The following is a 22929-nucleotide window of genomic DNA, read 5'->3' as shown; positions in this document are numbered from 1 at the left end:
ATTTGGCCTCTGAATGGTGTTAGTTTAAACAGCGATACACCCCCAAACGTTTACCCCCTGTTCTATAGATTTCAGGGTGATATCGATCAAGTTATTAACAGTTATTTTTAATGTGTTACACTTGCCGCGTTGGCCAACACTTTAATCAAAACGCAACACTTAAAAATTTAGCTAGATGTCTTCTACAAATTGTCTTCTAACCAATGACGTACACATTATTCCCATATTCCGTTTTTTGAGCTGTGTTAGTTTAGTAAACAGGATGCGCAACCTCATTTCCTCCTCTCTCGCCCATTTGATTTCAGCGTGATATGTGTGATTGACAAATAATTGCGTATTGCGTTTCTATTTCCGTTTTAGAGACCCAAAATGTAACGGTCTGTCTTCTGCAGGTTGTTCTCTAACCATGGAAAAAAAAGATATCCAGTTTTCATGTGTTTTTTTAGTTGTTAGTTTCAATACCGCGCATCCTGAATTCTCCCCTAATCGATATCAGTGAATTATTGCCACGGTTTTTGGTGCGTGTGCGATTTATAAGGTGCTCGTTAAAAATATATATACAAGTAATATGATTACTATTGTTACACATGTATGTACATGTTTAGGTTTCCAATATATCACGAACTGTCTGTGTATATTCGTTATTGTTTTGGACAGTTAAAACTCTGTTTTGACATTGGGCTATTTATCAAAATGTCCAACCAGCGTCTTATTAACAGGAAGAAGAGACTATCAACTTTCATTTCCAGTGGTATTGTACTTAATCAGATGAAAAAAACAGCAAAATGAGTCCAAAAAACAGGCTGCGTTTGAATTGCTTTTAATGATCTACCAGAAATCACGGGGTTGCTCTGCCACGGGGTTGCTCTACCACGGGGTTGCTCTGCCACGGGGTTGCTCTACCACGGGGTTGCTCTGCCACGGGGTTGCTCTACCACGGGGTTGCTCTGCCACGGGGTTGCTCTGCCACGGGTATCCTCTACCACGGGGTTGCTCTGCCACGGGTTGCTCTGCCACGGGTTGCTCTGCCACGGGTTGCTCTGGGGTTGCTCTGCCACGGGTTGCTCTGCCACTTGCTCTGCCACGGGGTTGCTCTGCCACGGGTTGCTCTGCCACGGGTTGCTCTGCCACGGGCTCTGCCACGGGGTTGCTCTATCCTCTGCCACGGGGTTGCTCTGCCACAGGTATCCTCTACCACGGGTTTGCTCTGCCACGGGGTTGCTCTGCCACGGGTATCCTCTGCCACGGGTTGCTCTGCCACGGGGTTGCTCTGCCACGGGGTTGCTCTGCCACGGGGTTGCTCTGCCACAGGTATCCTCTGCCACGGGTTTGCTCTGCCACGGGGTTGCTCTGCCACGGGGTTGCTCTGCCACAGGGTTGCTCTGCTGGGTTTCCACCACGGGTATCCTCTGCCACGGGTTTGCTCTGCCACAGGGTTGCTCTGCCACGGGTTTCCTCTGCCACGGGTATCCTCTGCCACGGGTTTCTCTGCCACGGGTTTGCTCTGCCACGGGTTCCTCTGCCACGGGTTTCCTCTGCCACGGGTATCCTCTGCCACGGGTTTCCTCTGCCACGGGTATCCTCTGCCACGGGTTTGCTCTGCCACCTCTGCCACGGGTTTCCTCTGCCACGGGTTTGCTCTGCCACGGGTTGCTCTGCCACGGGTTTGCTCTGCCACAGGGTTCCTCTGCCACGGGTTTCCTCTGCCACGGGTTTGCTCTGCCACGGGGTTGCTCTGCCACGGGGTTGCTCTGCCACGGGTTTCCTCTGCCACGGGTTTCCTCTGCCACGGGTTTGCTCTGCCACGGGGTTGCTCTGCCACGGGTTTGCTCTGCCACGGGTTTGCTCTGCCACGGGTTTCCTCTGCCACGGGTTTGCTCTGCCACGGGTTTGCTCTGCCACGGGGTTGATCTGCCACGGGTTTGCTCTGCCACGGGTTTGCTCTCCACAGGTTTCCTCTGCCACGGGTTTCCTCTGCCACGGGTTTGCTCTGCCACAGGGTTGCTCTGCCACGGGGTTGCTCTGCCACGGGTTTGCTCTGCCACGGGGTTGCTCTGCCACGGGTATCCTCTGCCACGGGTTTGCTCTGCCACGGGGTTGCTCTGCCACGGGTTTCCTCTGCCACGGGTTTCCTCTGCCACGGGTTTGCTCTGCCACGGGGTTGCTCTGCCTAGGAGAATCCTCAACATCCTCAAATATGTGGGCGGAACAGCCGGTTACTGCAACATTGTAGTAAAGTTATTATAGCTTCCACTCCCATTCCAGTCCACGCTGCATCACCAAACCAACAATAACTAATACCACGTTTAGCTAACTAGCTACTGTACAGGACTACTTAGCTAGCAAACTTTATGTAGATTTTCACCTCGCAATATTCACGAATGGTTGAATAGAGGTTTGAATAAATATTTCTCAATATGTCAAGTTTGAAGAAACGTCACTCGAAGTCCTCGGGGGAATCAGGGGTCCACGAGGAAGAGTTTTCCCCGATTGGAGGCAGTGCGCTCACCAACCCAACTGGCAGAAAGACGAGTCAAATTGGCAGCATCTCCGGGGAGAACACAGTTGACCTGAAAATAACTATAACTATTGAATGGTGTTGCTATCATCGTGGGTAGCATCATCGGTTCGGGGATATTCGTGACACCTATCGGGGTAGTGAAGGAAGCTGGTTCTGTCGGATTGTCGTTGATCATTTGGGCAGTGTGTGGGTTTTTCTCGACAGTGGGGGCCCTGTGCTATGCTGAAATAGGGACCACCATCTCCAAATCTGGTGGAGATTATACCCACATTCTTGAGGTCTATGGGTCTCTTCCTGCATTCCTAACACTCTGGATAGAACTGCTGATCATCCGACCTTCTTCTCTGTACATCATGTATCTGCTACTTATTTACTCCAACCCGTCTTCCTCTGCTCTCCAGGACCAGAGCATGTAGCTACATTGATCGCCTGCCAGTGTATATGTACAGTGCCTTGCGAAAGTATTCGGCCCCCTTGAACTTTGTGACCTTTTGCCACATTTCAGGCTTCAAACATAAAGATATAAAACTGTATTTTTTTGTGAAGAATCAACAACAAGTGGGACACAATCATGAAGTGGAACGACATTTATTGGATATTTCAAACTTTTTTAACAAATCAAAAACTGAAAAATTGGGCGTGCAAAATTATTCAGCCCCCTTAAGTTAATACTTTGTAGTGCCACCTTTTGCTGCGATTACAGCTGTAAGTCACTTGGGGTATGTCTCTATCAGTTTTGCACATCGAGAGACTGAATTTTTTTCCCATTCCTACTTGCAAAACAGCTCGAGCTCAGTGAGGTTGGATGGAGAGCATTTGTGAACAGCAGTTTTCAGTTCTTTCCACAGATTCTCGATTGGATTCAGGTCTGGACTTTGACTTGGCCATTCTAACACCTGGATATGTTTATGTTTGAACCATTCCATTGTAGATTTTGCTTTATGTTTTGGATCATTGTCTTGTTGGAAGACACATCTCCGTCCCAGTCTCAGGTCTTTTGCAGACTCCATCAGGTTTTCCTTCCAGAATGGTCCTGTATTTGGCTCCATCCATCTTCCCATCAATTTTAACCATCTTCCCTGTCCCTGCTGAAGAAAAGCAGGCCCAAACCATGATGCTGCCACCGCCATGTTTGACAGTGGGGAGGAAGTGTTCAGGGTGATGAGCTGTGTTGCTTTTACGCCAAACATAACGTTTTGCATTGTTGCCAAAAAGTTCAATTTTGGTTTCATCTGACCAGAGCACCTTCTTCCACATGTTTGGTGTGTCTCCCAGGTGGCTTGTGGCAAACTTTAAACAACACTTTTTATGGATATCTTTAAGAAATGGCTTTCTTCTTGCCACACTTCCATAAAGGCCAGATTTGTGCAATATACGACTGATTGTTGTCCTATGGACAGAGTCTCCCACCTCAGCTGTAGATCTCTGCAGTTCATCCAGAGTGATCATGGGCCTCTTGGCTGCATCTCTGATCAGTCTTCTCCTTGTATGAGCTGAAAGTTTAGAGGGACGGCCAGGTCTTGGTAGATTTTCAGTGGTCTGATACTCCTTCCATTTCAATATTATCGCTTGCACAGTGCTCCTTGGGATGTTTAAAGCTTGGGAAATCTTTTTGTATCCAAATCCGGCTTTAAACTTCTTCACAACAGTATCTCGGACCTGCCTGGTGTGTTCCTTGTTCTTCATGATGCTCTCTGCGCTTTTAACGGACCTCTGAGACTATCACAGTGCAGGTGCATTTATACGAAGACTTGATTACACACAGGTGGATTGTATTTATCATCATTAGTCATTTAGGTCAACATTGGATCATTCAGAGATCCTCACTGAACTTCTGGAGAGAGTTTGCTGCACTGAAAGTAAAGGGGCTGAATAATTTTGCACGCCCAATTTTTCAGTTTTTGATTTGTTAAAAAAGTTTGAAATATCCAATAAATGTCGTTCCACTTCATGATTGTGTCCCACTTGTTGTTGATTCTTCACAAAAAAATACAGTTTTATATCTTTATGTTTGAAGCCTGAAATGTGGCAAAAGGTCGCAAAGTTCAAGGGGGCCGAATACTTTCGCAAGGCACTGTAAATCAGTTTGCTTTATAAAATACACATCTTATCTCTACACTTTGAATGAACCTACATTGAACCAGTATTTCCTGTCTGGTTGCATCAGCTAATATATAAAATCCCACGCTTCGTAAACGACAGGTGTAGGTAGACTAACAGTGAAACACGTCTCAAATCCCACGCTTCGTAAACGACAGGTGTAGGTAGACTAACAGTGAAACACGTCTCATCTTCAATGCCCTTGCTGATGGAAGGAGGTTTTCACTCAAAATCTCACGATACATGGCCCCATTCATTCTTTCCTTTACACAGATCAGTCGTCCTGGTCCCTTTGCAGAAAAACAGCCCCAAAGCATGATGTTTCCACCCCCATGCTTCACAGTAGGTATGGTGTTCTTTGGATGCAACTCAGCATTCTTTGTCCTCCAAACACGACGAGTTGAGTTTTTACCAAAAAGTTATATTTTGGTTTCATCTGACCATATGACATTCTCCCAATCTTCTTCTGGATCATCCAAATGCTCTCTAGCAAACTTCAGACGGGCCTGGACATGTACTGGCTTAAGCAGGGGGACACGTCTGGCACTGCAGGGTTTGAGTCCCTGGCGGCGTAGTGTGTTACTGATGGTAGGCTTTGTTACTTTGGTCCCAGCTCTCTGCAGGTCACTAGGTCCCCCCATGTGGTTCTGGGATTTTTGCTCACCGTTCTTGTGATAATTTTGACCCCATGGGGTGAGATCTTGCGTGGAGCCCCAGATCGAGGGAGATTATCAGTGGTCTTGTATGTCTTCCATTTCCTAATAATTGCAGTTGATTTCTTCAAACCAAGCTGCTTACCTATTGCAGATTCAGTCTTCCCAGCCTGGTGCAGGTCTACAATTTTGTTTCTGGTGTACTTTGACAGGTCTTTGGTCTTGGCCATAGTGGAGTTTGGAGTGTGACTGTTTGAGGTTGTGGACAGGTGTCTTTTATACTGATAACAAGTTCAAACAGGTGCCATTAATACAGGTAACGAGTGGAGGACAGAGGAGCCTCTTAAAGAAGAAGTTACAGGTCTGTGAGAGCCAGAAATCTTGCTTGTTTGTAGGTGACCAAATACTTATTTTCCACCATAATTTGCAAATAAATGTCACGCCCTGGTCGAAGTATATTATGTTTGTCTTCATTTATTTGGTCAGGCCAGGGTGTGACATGGGTTATTGTGGTGCGTTTTTGTCTTGGGGTTTTGTGGGGTGTCTAGCATAGTCTATGGCTGCCTGAGGCGGTTCTCAATCAGAGTCAGGTGATTATCGTTGTCTCTGATTGGGAACCATATTTAGGCAGCCATATTCTTTGTGTATTTCGTGGGTGATTGTCCTTATTGTCCTTATGTCTGTCGTGTAGTTGTTTGCACCAGTATTAGGCTGTTTCGGTCTTCGTTACGTTTATTGTTTTTATAGTGTTTGTATTTGGATTCGTGTTGCTTCAGTTTATTAAACATGGATCGCAATCTACACGCCGCATTTTGGTCCGACTCTCCTTCACACCTAGAAAACCGTAACAGAATCACCCACCACAACAGGACCAAGCGGCGTGGTAACAGGCAGGAGAAACAAAGAGAGGAATGGACATGGGAGGATGAATTGTTCGGAGAAGGACCCTGGGATCAGCCTGGAGAACATCGCCGCTCCAAAGAAGAATTGGAGGCGGCGAGAGCTGAGAGGCGCTGGTATGAGGAGAAGCAACAGCGGCAGCAGGAGCAACAATATCGGGACTACACTACTTGGGAGGAAATAGACAGGTGGGTGGTCGACCCAGGGAGAGTGCCGGAGCCCGCCTGGGATTCGATGGAGCAGTGTGCAGAGGGTTACGAGAGAATGAGGTTGGCGAAGCAAGCACGGCGGCACGGTAGGAAGCCCGAGAGTCAGCCCCAAAAATATCTTGGGGGGGGGGTCTCAGGGAGAGTGTGGCAGAGTCAGGAGTCAGACCTGAGCCAACTCTCCCTGTTTATCGTGAGGAGCCAAGGAGGAGACCAGAACCAGAGCCGGTGTTGGAGGTGAGCGAAGCAGAGACTGTGAAGGAGTTAATGGGGAAATTGGAGGAGAGAGAAATGAGGGAGTTGCTGTGTTGGTGCTTTAAGCATGGAATTCGCCCGACGGAGCGTGTCGGGGATTTGATGGCACCTGGGTCAGCGCTCCATACTCGTCCTGAGGTGCGTGTTAGTCGACTGGTGAAGTTGGTGCCAGCCTCACGCACCAGGCCTCCTGTGCACATCCCTAGCCTTGCACGTCCTGTGCCAGCATTGCTCTCAAGATCTCCAGTACGCCTTCACGGTCTAGCCCATCCTGTGCCACCTCCACACACCAGCCCTCCGGTGGCAGCTCCCCGCACCAGGCTTCCTGTGCGTGTCCTCGGCCCAGTACCACCAGTGCCAGTACCACGCATCAGGTCTACAGTGCGCCTCGCCTCTCCAGCGCTGCCGGAGCCTTTCTCCTCTCCTGCGCTGCCGGAGTCTCCCGCCTGTTCAGCGCAGCCAGAGCCTTTCTCCTCTCCTGCGCTGCCGGAGTCTCCCGCCTGTTCAGCGCTGCCGGAGCCTTTCTCCTCTCCTGCGCTGCCGGAGTCTCCCGCCTGTTCAGCGCAGCCAGAGCCTTTCTCCTCTCCTGCGCTGCCGGAGTCTCCCGCCTGTTCAGCGCTGCCGGAGCCTTCCTCCTCTCCTGCGCGTCCGGAGTCTCCCGCCTGTTTAGCGCTGCCAGAGCCTTCCTCCTCTACAGCGCTGCTGGAGTCTCCTGCCTGTTCAGCGCAGCCAGAGCTGCCAGCCTGCATGGAGCAGCCTGAGCTGCCAGCCTGCATGGAGCAGCCAGAGCTGCCAGTCTACATGGAGCAGCCAGAGCTGCCAGTCTGCATGGAGCAGCCAGAGCTGTCAGTCTGCATGGAGCAGCCAGAGCTGTCAGTCTGCATGGAGCAGCCAGAGCTGCCAGTCTGCATGGAGCTGCCAGTCTGTAAGGAGCTGCCAGTCTGTAAGGAGCTGCCAGTCTGCAAGGAGCTGCCAGTCTGCAAGGAGCTGCCAGTCTGCAAGGAGCTGCCAGTCTGCACGGAGCCGCCAGAGCTGCCAGTCTGTAAGAAGCCGCCAGAGCTGTCAGTCAGCGTGGAGCAGCCAGAGCCGCCAGTCAGCATGGAGCAGCCAGATCCGTCAGTCTGCCAGGATCCGCCAGTCAGCCAGACTCTTCCAGATCTGCCAGTCAGCCAGACTCTTCCAGATCTGCCAGTCAGCCAGACTCTTTCAGATCTGCCAGTCAGCCAGACTCGTCCAGATCCGCCAGTCAACCAGACTCTTCCAGATCCGCCAGCCAGCCAGGATCTGCCGGATCCAACTACCTGCCTGAGCTTCCTCTCAGTGCTGAGCTTCCTCTCAGTGCTGGGCTTCCTCTCAGTGCTGAGCTTCCCCTCGGTGCTGAGCTTCCCCTCGGTGCTGAGCTTCCCCTCGGTGCTGAGCTTCCCCTCAGTGCCGAGCTTCCCCTCAGTGCCGAGCTTCCCCTCAGTCCCGAGCTACCCCTCAGTCCCGAGCTACCCCTCAGTCCCGAGCTGCCTCAGTCCCGAGCTGCCCCTCAGTCCCGAGCTGCCCCTCAGTCCCGAGCTGCCCCTCAGTCCAGTGGGGTTCTGGGTGAGGACTACTAGGCCATGGTCGGCGGCGAGGGTGGACTATCCTAGGACGCGAGGGGGAGGAACTAAGACATTGATAGAGTGGGGTCCACGTCCCCGCCGGAGCCGCCACCATGGACAGACGCCCACCCGGACCCTCCCTATTGTTTTGATGTGCGTCCGGGAGTCCGCACCTTAGGGGGGGGGTTCTGTCACGCCCTGGTCGAAGTATATTATGTTTGTCTTCATTTATTTGGTCAGGCCAGGGTGTGACATGGGTTATTGTGGTGCGTTTTTGTCTTGGGGTTTTGTGGGGTGTCTAGCATAGTCTATGGCTGCCTGAGGCGGTTCTCAATCAGAGTCAGTTGATTATCGTTGTTTCTGATTGGGAACCATATTTAGGCAGCCATATTCTTTGAGTATTTCGTGGGTGATTGTCCTTATTGTCCTTATGTCTGTCGTGTAGTTGTTTGCACCAGTATTAGGCTGTTTCGGTTTTCGTTACATTTATTGTTTTTGTAGTGTTTGTATTTGGATTCGTGTTGCTTCAGTTTATTAAACATGGATCGCAATCTACACGCTGCATTTTGGTCCGACTCTCCTTCACACCTAGAAAACCGTAACAATAAATTCATTAAAAATCCTACAATGTGATTTTCTGGATTTATTTTCTCATTTTGTCTGTCATAGTTGAAGTGTACCTATGATGAAAATTACAGGCCTCTCTCATCTTTTTAAGTGGGAGAATTTGCACAATTGGTGGCTGACTAAATACTTTTTTGCCCCACTGTACTTCCGGGTCCTTACCAACAATGCTGAGAGAAAGTAGAGAAATAATAGATAGATAAAACATGTAATAATAAATAAACAATGAGTAACGATAACTCTGCTTTATACACGGGATACCACGATGAGTAACGATAACTCTGCTTTATACACGGGATACCACGATGAGTAACGATAACTCTGCTTTATACACGGGATACCACGATGAGTAACGATAACTCTGCTTTATACACGGGATACCACGATGAGTAACGATAACTCTGCTTTATACACGGGATACCACGATGAGTAACGATAACTCTGCTTTATACACGGGATACCACGATGAGTAACGATAACTCTGCTTTATACACGGGATACCACGATGAGTAAGATAACTCTGCTTTATACAGTGTGATACCACGATGAGTAACGATAACTCTGCTTTATACACGGGATGGAATGAACAATAACTCTGCTTTATACAATACCACGATGAGTAACGATAACTCTGCTTTATACACGGGATACCACGATGAGTAACTATAACTCTACAATGGGATACAAATAACTCATGAGGAGGTACCACGATGATAACTCTGCTTTATACACGGGATACCACGATGAGTAATGATAACTCTGATACACGGGATACCACGATGAGTAACGATAACTCTGCTTTATACACGGGATACCACGATGAGTAACGATAACTCTGCTTTATACACGGGATACCACGATGAGTACCATAACTCTGCTTTATGACGATGAGTAACGATAACTCTGCTTTATACACGGGATACCACGATGAGTAACGATAACTCTGCTTTATACACGGGATACCACGAACTCTGCTTTATACACGGGATAATGAGTAACGATAACTCTGCTCTATATATTTCGATAACTCTGCTTTATACACGGGATACCACGATCTGCTTTATACACGGGATACCACGATGAGTGATAAATGATCAGATAACTCTGCTTTATACACGGGATACCACGATGAGTAACGATAACTCTGCTTTATACACGGGATACCATGATGAGTAACGATAACTCTGCTCTATACACGGGATACCACGATGAGTAATGATAACTCTGCTCTATACACGGGATACCACGATGAGTAACGATAACTCTGCTCTATACACGGGATACCACGATGTGCAGGGGTACGAGGTAATCGAGGTACAGTTGAAATCTGAAGTTTACATACACCTTAGCCAAATAGACCTAAACTCAGTTTTTCACAATTCCTGACTATTAATCCGAGTAAAAATTCCCTGTCAGTTAGGATCACCACTTTGTTTTAAGAATGTGAAATGTCAGAATAATAGGAGAGAGAATGATTTATTTCAGATGTATTTATTTAATCACATTCCCAGTGGGTCAGAAGTTTACATACACTCAATTAGTATTTGGTAGCATTGCCTTTAAATTGTTTAACTTGGTCAAACGTTTTGGGTAGCCTTCCACAAGCTTCCCACAATAAGTTGGGTGAATTTTGACCCATTCCTCCTGACAGAGCTGGTGTAACAGAGTCAGGTTTGTAGGCCTCCTTGCTCGCACACGCTTTTTCAGTTCTGCCCACAAATCTTCTATAGGATTTGAGGTCAGGGCTTTGTGATGGCCACTCCAATACCTTGACTTTGTTGTCCTTAAGCCATTTTGTCACAACTTTGGAAGTATGCTTGGGGTCATTGTCCATTTGGAAGACCCATTTGCGACCAAGCTTTAACTTCCTGATTGATGTCTTGAGATGTTGCTTCAATATATCCACTTAATTTTCCTGCCTCGTGATGCCATCTATTTTATGAAGTGCACCAGTCCCTCCTGCAGCAAAGCACCCCCACAACATGATGCTGCCACCCCCGTGCTTCACGGTTGGGAAGGTGTTCTTCGGCTTGCAAGCCTCCGCCTTTTTCCTCCAAACATAACGATGGTCATTATGGCCAAACAGTTCTATTTTTGTTTCATCAGACCAGAGGACATTTCTCCAAAAAGTACGATCTTTGTGCCCATGTGTAGTTGCAAACCGAAGTCTGGCTTCTTTTTGACGGTTTTGGAGCAGTGGCTTCTTCCCTGCTGAGCGGCCTTTCAGGTTATGTCGATATAGGACTTGTTTTACTCTATATATAGATACTTTTGTAACTGTTTCCTCCAGCATTTTCACAAGGTCCTTTGCTGTTGTTCTAGGATTGATTTGCACTTTTCGCACCGAAGTACGATAATCTCTAGGAGACAGAACGCGTCTCCTTCCTGAGCGGTATGACGGCTGCGTTGTCCCTTGGTGTTTATACTTGCGTGCTATTGTTTGTACAGATGAACGTGGTACCTTCAGGCATTTGGGAATTGCTCCCAAGGATGACCCAGACTTGTGGAGGTCTACAATTTGTTTCTGAGGTCTTGGCTGATTTTTTTTGTTGATTTTCCCAAGATGTCAAGCAAAGAGGCACTGAGTTTGAAGGTAGGCCTTGAAATACATCCACAAGTACACCTCCAATTGACTCAAATGATGTCAATTAGCCTATCAGAAGCTTCTTCTTCCATGACATCATTTTCTGGAAGCTGTTTAAAGGCACAGTCAACTTAGTGTTTGTAAACTTCTGACCCACTGGATTTGTGATACAGTGAATTTTAAGTGAAATAATCTGTCTGTAAACAATTGTTGGAAAAATGACTTGTGTCATGCACAAAGTAGATGTCCTAACCGACTTGCCAAAACTATAGTTTGTTAACAAAGAAATGTGTGGAGTGGTTGAAAAGCGAGTTTTAATGACTCCAACCTAAGTGTATGTAAACTTCCAACATCAACTGTATGTACAATACAACATGTATAATACCAAAATACAACAAGATTACAATGTCTGTGTGTATAGAGTGTGTGTCTGTGTGTGTCTGTGTGTGTGTGTGTGTGTCTCTTCACAGTCCCCGCTGTTCCATAAGGTGTATATTTATCTGTTTTCTAAATGATTTTACTGCTTGCATCAGTTACCTGATGTGGAATAGAGTTCCATGTAGTCATGGCTCTATGTAGTACTGTGTGCCTCACATTACAAACGGATGCCCTTAGGACAGCAATTATTCTAGCCAGGTGGAAGGAACCAGCCGTCCTGTCTCATTGCCGTGTTCATCATTCTGTTTTACTGTGAAATGAAATAGAATGGTGAACGCAGCGATCAGGCTGGTTCCAACAGGCTAGCAATCCTCCCCTAACCTGAGAAATAAACCTGTCTGTCTGTCTGTCTGTCTGTCTGTCTGTCTGTCTGTCTGTCTGTCTGTCTGTCTGTCTGTCTGTCTGTCTGTCTGTCTGTCTGTCTGTCTGTCTGTCTGTCTGTCTGTCTGTCCTGTCTGTCTGTCCTGCCTGTCCTGCTGTCTGCCTGCCTGCCTGCCTGCCTGCCTGCCTGCCTGCCTGCCTGCCTGCCTGCCTGCCTGCCTGCCTGTCTGTCTGCCTGTCTGTCTGTCTGTGCCTGTCTGCAGTAAACTGCTGGAGTGTGAAGGCTGCCACACGGGTCCAGAATGTCTTCACTGCAGCTCCTCGCTCTGGTGCTCATCATCATCCTCGGCTGTGTGCAGATTGGCAGAGGTGAGAAGTAGACACACAGACAGACTGAAGTGCTAGATACACACACACACACACACACTCACATACACACACACACATACACACACACACACACATACACACACACACACACACACACACACACACACACTCACACACACACACACACATACACACACACACACACACACACACACACACACACACACACATACACACACAGAGAGATAGAAGTGTTGAATAAGAGCTTTTGTTTCGATCCGTCTGTGATATTTTCTTCTGTCAATCCCCTCAAACGTTCATCTCTTTTCAGGAGGGAGGGTCTTTGGCCAGAGAACGCATTCGAAGGGACAAGGACGGATGTTGGCAGCTTTGGGTTGGCCCTGTACAGTGGCCTGTTTGCCTACGGAGGCTGGTAAGTAGGGAGGAGGAGGCTGGTAGGTAGGTAGGTAGGTAGGTAGGGAGGAGGAGGCTGGTAAGTAGGGAGGAGGAGGCTTGTAGGTAGGTAGGGAGGGAGGGAGGGAGGGAGGGAGGGAGGGAGGGAGGGAGGGAGGGAGGGAGGGAGGGAGGGAGGGAGGGAGGGAGGGAGGGAGGTAGGTAGGTAGGTAGGTAGGTAGGGAGGGAGGGAGGGAGGGAGGGAGGGAGGGAGGGAGGGAGGGAGGAGGAGGCTGGTAAGTAGGGAGGAGGAGGCTGGTAGGTAGGTAGGTAGGTAGGTAGGTAGGTAGGTAGGTAGGGAGGGAGGGAGGGAGGGAGGGAGGGAGGGAGGGAGGGAGGCTGGTAAGTAGGGAGGAGGAGGCTGGTAGGTAGGGAGGAGGAGGCTGGTAGGTAGGTAGGTAGGTAGGTAGGTAGGTAGGGTGGGAGGAGGAGGCTGGTAGTTAGGGAGGAGGAGGCTGGTAGTTAGGGAGGAGGAGGCTGGTAGTTAGGGAGGAGGAGGCTGGTAGTTAGGGAGGAGGGAACATAACTAGTGTTTGGGATAAATCTGTGTATCCGGCTCCCAGACCCAGATTAAACCTAGTCCTGGATTACAGAACACTTCTCTTAGTCTGGTCCCAGTGTCTATGTATTCATTAGCATTTTAAACCACTGAAATATCTGTCTAGTTTGAATAAATAACAAACATTTCAAAGTAAGCTAGGTGGATGAAGAGGTCACCTGTAGACATGATGAATACAGCACTGATCATAATGGTATACAGTGCCTTGCGAAAGTATTCGGCCCCCTTGAACTTTGCAACCTTTTGCCACATTTCAGGCTTCAAACATAAAGATATAAAACTGTATTTTTTTGTGAAGAATCTACAACAAGTGGGACACAATCATGAAGTGGAACGACATTTATTGGATTTTTCAAACTTTTTTAACAAATCAAAAACGGAAAAATTGGGCGTGCAAAATTATTCAGCCCCCTTAAGTTAATACTTTGTAGCGCCACCTTTTGCTGCGATTACAGCTGTAAGTCGCTTGGGGTATGTCTCTATCAGTTTTGCACATCGAGAGACTGAATTTTTTTCCCATTCCTCCTTACAAAACAGCTCGAGCTCAGTGAGGTTGGATGGAGAGCATTTGTGAACAGCAGTTTTCAGTTCTTTCCACAGATTCTCGATTGGATTCAGGTCTGGACTTTGACTTGGCCATTCTAACACCTGGATATGTTTATTTTTGAACCATTCCATTGTAGATTTTGCTTTATGTTTTGGATCATTGTCTTGTTGGAAGACAAATCTCCGTCCCAGTCTCAGGTCTTTTGCAGACTCCATCAGGTTTTCTTCCAGAATGGTCCTGTATTTGGCTCCATCCATTTCCCATCAATTTTAACCATCTTCCCTGTCCCTGCTGAAGAAAAGCAGGCCCAAACCATGATGCTGCCACCACCATGTTTGACAGTGGGGATGGTGTGTTCAGGGTGATGAGCTGTGTTGCTTTTACGCCAAACATAACGTTTTGCATTGTTGCCAAAAAGTTAAATTTTGGTTTCATCTGACCAGAGCACCTTCTTCCACATGTTTGGTGTGTCTCCCAGGTGGCTTGTGGTAAACTTTAAACAACACTTTTTATGGATATCTTTAAGAAATGGCTTTCTTCTTGCCACTCTTCCATAAAGGCCAGATTTGTGCAATATACGACTGATTGTTGTCCTATGGACAGAGTCTCCCACCTCAGCTGTAGATCTCTGCAGTTCATCCAGAGTGATCATGGGCCTCTTGGCTGCATCTCTGATCAGTCTTCTCCTTGTATGAGCTGAAAGTTTAGAGGGACGGCCAGGTCTTGGTAGATTTGCAGTGATCTGATACTCCTTCCATTTCAATATTATCGCTTGCACAGTGCTCCTTGGGATGTTTAAAGCTTGGGAAATCTTTTTGTATCCAAATCCGGCTTTAAACTTCTTCACAACAGTATCTCGGACCTGCCTGGTGTGTTCCTTGTTCTTCATGATACTCTCTGCACTTTTAACGGACCTCTGAGACTATCACAGTGCAGGTGCATTTATACGGAGACTTGATTACACACAGGTGGATTGTATTTATCATCATTAGTCATTTAGATCAACATTGGATCATTCAGAGATCCTCACTGAACTTCTGGAGAGAGTTTGCTGCACTGAAAGTAAAAGGGCTGAATAATTTTGCACGCCCAATTTTTCAGTTTTTGATTTGTTAAAAAAAGTTTGAAATATCCAATAAATGTCGTTCCACTTCATGATTGTGTCCCACTTGTTGTTGATTCTTCACAAAAAAATACAGTTTTATATCTTTATGTTTGAAGCCTGAAATGTGGCAAAAGGTCGCAAAGTTCAAGGGGGCCGAATACTTTCACAAGGCACTGTAGGTCCTACTGTCTGGCTGGCATCTCTACTACAGTGGTTCATAATGGTATAGGTCCTACTGTCTGGCTGGCATCTCTACTACAGTGGTTCATAATGGTATAGGGTCTACTGTCTGTCTGGCATCTCTACTACAGTGGTTTATAATGGTATAGGTCTACTGTCTGTCTGGCATCTCTACTACAGTGGTTCATAATGGTATAGGCCTACTGTCTGTCTGGCATCTCTACTACAGAGGTTCATAATGGTATAGGTCCTACTGTCTGTCTGGCATCTCTACTACAGTGGTTCATAATGGTATAGGGCCTACTGTCTGTCTGGCATCTCTACTACAGAGGTTCATAATGGTATAGGTCCTACTGTCTGTCTGGCATCTCTACTACAGTGGTTCATAATGGTATAGGTCCTACTGTCTGTCTGGCATCTCTACTACAGTGGTTCATAATGGTATAGGTCCTACTGTCTGTCTGGCATCTCTACTACAGTGGTTCATAATGGTTGGTTAGTCAGGCCATAAAACGGCAGCCATCGCCTCCATACGGTAGACTAGGGTGCCATTTTAGATTTTCTCCTCCCCGTCACATGTTACCATGGCGACGGGGAAGGAGGAAGTTTACATTTGACCTTTCCTTGACCCTTGTTTCGTGTGTGTGTGTGTGTAGGAACCTGCCGCATGCCATCGTGATCTCCCTGCCCATGGTGACGGTGGTGTATGTCCTTACTAACCTGGTCTACTTCACCACCATCAGCCCTGAGGAGATGGTGGCTTCAGAGGCCGTGGCAGTGGTGAGACTACGAGCATGACGTTACACACACACACACACACACACACACACACACACACACACACACACACACACACACACACACACACAAACCAAACACACAGACACACACACACACCCACACACACACACACACACACACACACACACACGCTAGCACACAAACCAAACACACAGACACACACACACGCTAGCACACAAACCAAACACATAGACACACACGGTAGCACACAAACCAAACACACAGATACACACACACACGCTGGCACACACACATACACACACACACACACACATACACACACACGCTAGCACACAAACCAAACACACAGACATATACAGCGCCTTGCATAAGTATTTAAGCAGGACAATGACCCTAAGCATACTGCTAAAGCAACACTTGAGTGGTTTAAGGGGAAACATTTAAATGTATTGGAATGGCCTAGTCGAAGCCCAGACCTCAATCTAATTGATAATTTGTGGTATGACTTAAAGATTGCTGTACACCAGCGGAACCCATCCAACTTGAAGGAACTGGAGCAGTTTTGCCTTGAAATCCCAGTGTAAATCAAATTATACAACCCCCCCCAAAAAAAAATTCCAATCTATTTTAATTCCAGATTGTGAGGCAACAAAATAGGAAAAATCCCAAGGGTGTGAATACTTCCGCAAGACACTGTATATGCACGAACACAACACACAGCCCACTCACCTCACAATATAACCTTCTAAAGGCAATACACACAGGTCAACTTACATGCAGTTACTGGGCACCTGTTTGTAACAGACTTCTCTCCATCTTTCTTTCTGTCAGGTTGTTTTTGGTCGGGTCACGAGAAGATCACCTGCCCATTATGTTGTCCATGATCCACCTGATCCTGCTCACCCCTCAGCCTTCACTCATCTTCACCGTGAGTCCTGTCATTATCATTCTGTTGTCCATGACCCACCTGATCCTGCTCACCTCTCAGCCTTCACTCATCTTCACCGTGAGTCCTATCATTATCATTCTGTTGTCCATGACCCACCTGATCCTGCTCCCCCTCAGCCTTCACTCATCTTCACCGTGAGTCCTGTCATTATCATTCTGTTGTCCATGATCCACCTGATCCTGCTCACCCCTCAACCTTCACTCATCTTCACCGTGAGTTCCTATCATTATCATTCTGTTGTCCATGACCCACCTGATCCTGCTCACCCCTCAACCTTCACTCATCTTCACTGTGAGTCCTATCATTATCATTCTGTTGTCCATGACCCACCTGACCTGCTCACCCCCAGCCTGCCTCATTATCATTCTGTTGTCCCCACCTCAGCCTTCACTCATCTTCACATTCTGTTGTCCATGATCCACCTGATCCTGTCCTGTAATTGTCAACAAAGTTACACCTTCAGTATGAATATTTATTTATTTAACCTCTCAATTGTTTGACTCCTGTTGTTTTTATCAGATTTTGACTCCTGTTGTGTGAATCAGTGTTTGACTCCTGTTGTGTGAATCAGTGTTTGACTCCTGTTGTGTGAATCAGTGTTTGACTCCTGTTGTGTGAATCAGTGTTTGACTTCTGATGTGTGAATCAGTGTTTGACTCAGTACATAGTGACGGTGCTATATGTTCTCTCTCTCTGTGCATAGTGACGGTGCTATATGTTCTCTCTCTCTGTGCATAGTGACGGTGCTATATGTTCTCTCTCTCAGTACATAGTGATGGTGCTGTATGTTGTCTCTCTCTCTCAGTACATAGTGATGGTGCTGTATGTTGTCTCTCTCAGTGCATAGTGATGGTGCTGTATGTTGTCTCTCTCTCTCAGTACATAGTGACGGTGCTGTATGTTGTCTCTCTCTCAGTACATAGTGATGGTGCTGTATGTTGTCTCTCTCTCTCAGTACATAGTGATGGTGCTGTATGTTGTCTCTCTCTCAGTACATAGTGACGGTGCTGTATGTTGTCTCTCTCTCAGTACATAGTGATGGTGCTGTATGTTGTCTCTCTCTCAGTACATAGTGACGGTGCTGTATGTTGTCTCTCTCTCAGTACATAGTGATGGTGCTGTATGTTGTCTCTCTCTCAGTACATAGTGACGGTGCTGTATGTTGTCTCTCTCTCAGTACATAGTGACGGTGCTGTATGTTGTCTCTCTCTCAGTACATAGTGACGGTGCTGTATGTTGTCTCTCTCTCTCTCAGTACATAGTGACGGTGCTGTATGTTGTCTCTCTCTCAGTACATAGTACTGTATAGTGATGGTGCTGTATGTTGTCTCTCTCTCAGTACATAGTGACGGTGCTGTATGTTGTCTCTCTCTCTCAGTATAGTGACGGTGCTGTATGTTGTCTCTCTCTCAGTACATAGTGATGGTGCTGTATGTTGTCTCTCTCTCAGTACATAGTGACTCTCTCTCAGTACATAGTGATGGTGCTGTATGTTGTCTCTCTAGTGATGGTGCTGTATGTTGTCTCTCTCTCAGTACATAGTGATGGTGCTGTATGTTGTCTCTCTCTCAGTACATAGTGATGGTGCTGTATGTTGTCTCTCTCTCAGTACATAGTGACGGTGCTGTATGTTGTCTCTCTCTCAGTACATAGTGATGGTGCTGTATGTTGTCTCTCTCTCAGTACATAGTGATGGTGCTGTATGTTGTCTCTCTCTCAGTACATAGTGATGGTGCTGTATGTTGTCTCTCTCTCTCAGTACATAGTGATGGTGCTGTATGTTGTCTCTCTCTCAGTACATAGTGATGGTGCTGTATGTTGTCTCTCTCTCTCAGTACATAGTGATGGTGCTGTATGTTGTCTCTCTCTCAGTACATAGTGACGGTGCTGTATGTTGTCTCTCTCTCAGTACATAGTACATAGTGATGGTGCTGTATGTTGTCTCTCTCTCAGTACATAGTGACGGTGCTGTATGTTGTCTCTCTCTCAGTACATAGTGATGGTGCTGTATGTTGTCTCTCTCTACATAGTGACATATGTTGCTGTATGTTGTCTCTCTCTCTCAGTCATCTCTCTCTCAGTACATAGTGATGGTGCTGTATGTTGTCTCTCTCTCAGTACATAGTGATGGTGCTGTATGTTGTCTCTCTCTCATAGTGACATAGTGATACATAGTGCTGTATGTTGTCTCTCTCTCAGTACATAGTGATGGTGCTGTATGTTGTCTCTCTCTCTCAGTACATAGTGATGGTGCTGTATGTTGTCTCTCTCTCAGTACATAGTGACATAGTGACGGTGCTGTATGTTGTCTCTCTCTCAGTACATAGTGATGGTGCTGTATGTGATGTCTGTATGTTGTCTCTCTCTCTCAGTACATAGTGATGGTGCTGTATGTTGTCTCTCTCTCAGTACATAGTGATGGTGCTGTATGTTGTCTCTCTCTCTCAGTACATAGTGATGGTGCTGTAGTACATAGTGATGGTGCTGTATGTTGTCTCTCTCTCAGTACATAGTGACGGTGCTGTATGTTGTCTCTCTCTCAGTACATAGTGACGGTGCTGTATGTTGTCTCTCTCTCAGTACATAGTGACGGTGCTGTATGTTGTCTCTCTCTCTCTCAGTACATAGTGATGGTGCTGTATGTTGTCTCTCTCTCTCAGTACATAGTGACGGTGCTGTATGTTGTCTCTCTCTCAGTACATAGTGATGGTGCTGTATGTTGTCTCTCTCTCAGTACATAGTGATGGTGCTGTATGTTGTCTCTCTCTCAGTACATAGTGACGGTGCTGTATGTTGTCTCTCTCTCTCAGTACATAGTGACGGTGCTGTATGTTGTCTCTCTCAGTACATAGTGATGGTGCTGTATGTTGTCTCTCTCTCAGTACATAGTGACGGTGCTGTATGTTGTCTCTCTCTCAGTACATAGTGATGGTGCTGTATGTTGTCTCTCTCTCAGTACATAGTGATGGTGCTGTATGTTGTCTCTCTCTCTCAGTACATAGTGACGGTGCTGTATGTTGTCTCTCTCTCTCTCAGTACATAGTGATGGTGCTGTATGTTGTCTCTCTCTCAGTACATAGTGATGGTGCTGTATGTTGTCTCTCTCTCTCTCAGTACATAGTGACGGTGCTGTATGTTGTCTCTCTCTCAGTACATAGTGATGGTGCTGTATGTTGTCTCTCTCAGTACATAGTGATGGTGCTGTATGTTGTCTCTCTCTCAGTACATAGTGATGGTGCTGTATGTTGTCTCTCTCTCTCAGTACATAGTGACGGTGCTGTATGTTGTCTCTCTCTCTCAGTACACAGTGACGGTGCTGTATGTTGTCTCTCTCTCTCAGTACATAGTGGCTTCGGTATCATCGCCACTGGGGTACCCGTCTATTGGTACCCGTCTATTGGTACCCGTCTATTGGTGGCAGAAAAAACCCGGCTGGATCCTCAATGGCATCAGTGAGTAACTTAACACTGCTGTCACTTCCTGTAGAAAATCACTAAACTATCACTTCTACTAACAAGGTTAATGTAGAGTACATATCAATATACTAAACTATCACTTCTGCTAACAAGGATAATGTAGAGTACACATCAATATACTAAACTATCACGTCTACTAACAAGGATAATGTACAGTACACATCAAGATGACATCTAGATGAATTAAATATACTACTACTAATACCACTGCTGCTGCTGGTACTGCTACTACTGCTACTGCTAGTACTGATACTACTACTAGTACTGCTACTACTAGTACTGCTACTACTAGTACTGCTACTACTACTAGTACTACTGCTGCTACTATTACTACTGCTACTATTACTACTGCTACTATTACTAGTACTACTGCTACTACTAGTACTACTGCTGCTGCTGCTGCTGCTACTACTACTACTACTAGTACTGCTACTAGTACTACTTGTACTACTACTACTACTACTACTAGTACTGCTGCTACTACTAGTACTGCTACTACTACTAGTACTACTTGTACTACTACTACTAGTACTGCTACTACTACTAGTACTGCTACTACTACTGCTAGTACTAGTACTACTGATACTACTACTACTACTACTACTACTACTACTACTACTAGTACTACAACTAGTACTGCTGCTACTACTACTAGTACTGCTATTGATACTACTACTACTGCTACTACTACTAGTTCTGCTACTACTAGTACTACTGCTACTGCTACTAGTACTACTTGTACTACTACTACTACTAACACTAATACTGCTACTGCTACTACTAGTACTACTACTAATAGTACTACTACTAGTAGTACTACTACTACTACTACTACTACTACTACTACTACTACTAGTACTACTACTGCTGATGATGAAAGGGTGTACTAGTAGAGATGGGTTTCTTGTACTACTACTACTAGTACTATGATGAAAGGGTGTACTAGTAGAGATGGGTTTCTTGTACTACTACTACTAGTACTATGATGAAAGGGTGTACTAGTAGAGATGGGTTTCTTGTACTACTACTACTACTATGATGAAAGGGTGTACTAGTAGAGATGGGTTTCTTGTACTACTACTACTAGTACTATGATGAAAGGGTGTACTAGTAGAGATGGGTTTCTTACTACTAGTACTATGATGAAAGGGTGTACTAGTAGAGATGGGTTTCTACTACTACTACTAGTACTATGATGAAAGGGTGTACTAGTAGAGATGGGTTTCTTGTACTACTACTACTAGTACTATGATGAAAGGGTGTACTAGTAGAGATGGGTTTCTTGTACTACTACTACTAGTACTATGATGAAAGGGTGTACTAGTAGAGATGGGTTTCTTGTACTACTACTACTAGACTAGTAGATGGGTTTCTTGTACTACTACTACTAGTACTATGATGAAAGGTGTACTAGTAGAGATGGGTTTCTTGTACTACTACTACTAGTACTATGATGAAAGGGTGTACTAGTAGAGATGGGTTTCTTGTACTACTACTACTAGTACTATGATGAAAGGGTGTACTAGTAGAGATGGGTTTCTTGTACTACTACTACTAGTACTATGATGAAAGGGTGTACTAGTAGAGATGGGTTTCTTGTACTACTACTACTAGTACTATGATGAAAGGGTGTACTAGTAGAGATGGGTTTCTTGTACTACTACTACTAGTACTATGATGAAAGGATGAAAGTGTACTAGTAGAGATGGGTTTCTTGTACTACTACTACTAGTACTATGATGAAAGGGTGTACTAGTAGAGATGGGTTTCTTGTACTACTACTACTAGTACTATGATGAAAGGGTGTACTAGTAGAGATGGGTTTCTTGTACTACTACTACTAGTACTATGATGAAAGGGTGTACTAGTAGAGATGGGTTTCTTGTACTACTACTACTAGTACTATGATTGTACTAGTAGAGATGGGTTTCTTAGGTTACTACTACTAGTAGATGATGGGTTTACTAGTACTACTACTACTAGTACTATGATGAAAGGGTGTACTAGTAGAGATGGGTTTCTTGTACTACTACTACTAGTACTATGATGAAAGGGTGTACTAGTAGAGATGGGTTTCTTGTACTAGTAGAGATGGAGATTTTCTTGTACTACTACTACTAGTACTATGATGAAAGGGTGTACTAGTAGAGATGGGTTTCTTGTACTACTACTACTAGTACTATGATGAAAGGGTGTACTAGTAGAGATGGGTTTCTTGTACTAGTACTATGATGAAAGATACTAGTAGAGATGGGTTTCTTGTACTACTACTACTAGTACTATGATGAAAGGGTGTACTAGTAGAGATGGGTTTCTTGTACTACTACTACTAGTACTATGATGAAAGGGTGTACTAGTAGAGATGGGTTTCTTGTACTAC

At 45.9% G+C, this 22929-nt stretch overlaps 1 pseudogene; it reads left to right on the top strand.

Moving 5' to 3' along the window:
- Positions 1-2310: 2310 nt before the first annotated feature.
- The window catches only part of LOC121845954, a 40731-nt pseudogene continuing 20112 nt past the window's right edge, over positions 2311-22929 (top strand).

The sequence above is a fragment of the Oncorhynchus tshawytscha genome, unplaced genomic scaffold (assembly GCF_018296145.1).
Source record: "Oncorhynchus tshawytscha isolate Ot180627B unplaced genomic scaffold, Otsh_v2.0 Un_scaffold_1349_pilon_pilon, whole genome shotgun sequence".
NCBI classification, from domain to species: domain Eukaryota; kingdom Metazoa; phylum Chordata; class Actinopteri; order Salmoniformes; family Salmonidae; genus Oncorhynchus; species Oncorhynchus tshawytscha.
The sequence above is the reverse complement of the archived record's forward strand: the minus strand, read 5'-3'. Positions and strand labels throughout refer to the sequence as shown.